Genomic DNA, 2912 nt, shown 5'->3' with positions numbered 1-2912 from the left:
TTGCCATGCAGTGTAGGCGCAGAAGCAGCTGTCCGCTTGTTGATTACATCACTTTAGTAGAGGACGACCATCGAGGACAAGTATACTGTACACTCATACTACAACTCAGTGAACTGCTAAATAAATTAGCTTACAGTGGTTGTTCACTTCATTGAGCAATGTAATTTTGCAAGCACTGATACACATAGTCCCTTTTTTTTGTGCAGGGTCCAGGCAGCTTACTAGCACTGCTGCCTGTGTCTGGATTACAGACATATTAGTGTTTGCCATTTTGCAGTCTGCTCACAGAGGAGGCTGAGAAATCTGTGAGGGAACATGGCACATTTTACACTATTTTAACACAGTCTGTTTACTCCAGCATTTGTGATCAAGAATTGTCTCGGTTAATAGTCTAAAGCCATAACCACCACCTGTCTGTACATCAAATTCCATGAGGTCTTATAATTTTGTGATAAACTCCTAGACATAACCTCCTTGGCAAAAGTAACAATGAAGTGTGACATTGATAAGTACTTCAATAAACTTAGACTTGGACAATACTGACAGCAGTATCAGAAGTTGAGCCTGTTTGGGTTGTAAAACGCCTTCTGCATACTTGAAAGTGGTTCTGTTTGAAGCAATTATGAGAGTAAATATGAGCAACACTACCCCAGTCTCACTGCTTTTAGCTGTACAGCTGTCCCATTTCCAAAGAGTCAAGAAAAGTTTATAATTTAATTTATTTGGAAAGTATTTTCTAGCAAACAAGTTTATCACAAAGTGGTTTACAAAACAAGACAAACACAGGGAATAACAAGCAAATTACACATTTAATTCTTGATTTACAGGCTTTTATACACAGTTTCAAATGATCTGTTTTTATACCAAAATCAATTAATAGTGATATTAAAAATACATACACCCTGGTTTGGTGCAGTAACTATTCGTATCCCAAATATGTTCGTTTTCCTATGTCTTATTGAGTTTTGACTTAAATTTAGGGGTCTCCAGGAATACTACTATTACTGCTCAGCCAACATCCAAAAATCAAAGTATGACAGCTGTCTCAGGTAAAGGATGCAAGATATAACGAGTATCTTGATATTCACACTAAAAACTAAACCCTTACCCAATTAAATTCCTGAATATTAAAACACTCATTTGACTATTTTTAAAGCATGGTTCAGAACTGTGCTTGTATTTTCAGTTTATTGGCATGTAATTTAGATTTTGTTTGTTTTGTTTTCAGAATCACGTGTCAAAGGTCACCAGATGTCATAATCCAGATGTATTAGCAAAATGGATTAGTGCAGTGGACTGCCAAGTCGCAGACTGATTTTATGCGAGTAATTGAATAATCAAACCATACAGATGCAATCAAAATATTGCATTATTAATATCAGCAATCCATAGTCATGTAAACATATATTTATATATAATATAAATATAAAATCCATGTACTACTAATAAAAAATTTAAACCTCTATGTAGCTTTTTGCCTGTTACACTGATGTGAAAGCTGTGTCTCATGCAGTGTGAGCTCTAAAGCTTGTGTATGCACACATGTATGTGTCCGTGTGATATGAAGCCCCCTGCATAGTACTGGGCAAATGAGTGGATTCCTCCCTCTGGTTCAGACAGAAAGATGACAAGATTATTATTGACTCTAGGATACGGTCCACAGCACCATGGATAAGAGCCTACCCACTGAGCCTAGCTTAGGTTCCTCAGAGGCAGCCGCTGGTGAGGTGCTGCGAACGAGGAATAGTTAAGTGACATGTCTTTCATGAAACACACAGGGAATCGGCACCTCCTGCAGATGCAAGGAACTATTTGCAACCTCTTATGCTGTAGCGTCATCCAGAGTGGTGTCATGTCATTGGGTCTGTAACTCTTGCACTTGTGCATCGGAGGTGGTACAAAAACATCAGTCAACTCCAGGGTGCACGGCTTGACTCTCCCTGTCCCCCTTTTGTGCACCGTAGAGGAGCTGGTGAGCAGGAGGTTGACACTTGCCTAAGGCGAAAGGGGGGGAATTATAATGTGGATTTTTTTTCTCTTTCCTTTATTTTTTGTGTGATGGGTGGGTATATAAATAAATAAAACAGCCAGCTGCTATTTACAGATATCTTCTTTCCCCTGTGCGTGCTACAGACACATTCAACGGAATCCCAATTCCCTTTTACCAAAATGTAAGTAGAGGATTGAAAGATTGGAGGCTGAAGTCAAGTGTGAAGCTTTACTGCCTCCCAGTGGACAGTTTAAAAAAAAGAACAGAATCACCACTGTCGCAATCGCAACAAAATGCACAGTTTCATGACTTATCATCCATAGAAACACACAGGGGATGGATGGATGGATGTGGGTTTATGTTTGAGGATTTTGGAGGGCTAAACAAGGGTCGTCAGTCATTTAAAAGGTGGGTGCCTTCGAGTGGGTAAAGTACTTCGCAATGAGGCGGACGTGCGCGGAAGCGAGAATGAGCGGAGGGAGTACGAGTGGACGTGGGCAAGGCAGGCTGGAGGCTGTCGTTGGTCGGCCCAGGGAAAAAGACAAGCGCCGAGGGGACAGAGACACGAGGACGACTGGCGAGCGAAGAAACGAGGGGCGGGCAGAGCAGGTTCACGTGACGGAAGAACCAGCGGAGTACACGGAGAAGGAGAGGAGGGGAGGGGCAGTGGCGTGGCAGCACTGTGAAAGGCTGGAGCGATGTAGGGATGGTGAAGGGAGGATCAGACGGAGGCCGAGGCACAGTGACAAGGGAGGATGGGCGGGAAAGAGCGAAGTAAAGGGAAGGAAAAATGCAAGTGACCGGCGAGGCAGAAAACCAACGAGGGGCATCCAGGGGAGAGAGGACCCTGAGGGAAAGAGCGTATAGGAAGGAGAAAAGGGGGAAAAGGAACGCGAGGGGCGCGGGCGCGCCACAGGGAAGG

This window comes from Morone saxatilis, unplaced genomic scaffold, assembly GCF_004916995.1.
Source record: "Morone saxatilis isolate NCDOM2014 unplaced genomic scaffold, NCSU_SB_2.0 Contig22, whole genome shotgun sequence".
NCBI lineage: Eukaryota > Metazoa > Chordata > Actinopteri > Moronidae > Morone > Morone saxatilis.
Note: the sequence above shows the minus strand (reverse complement) of the source record.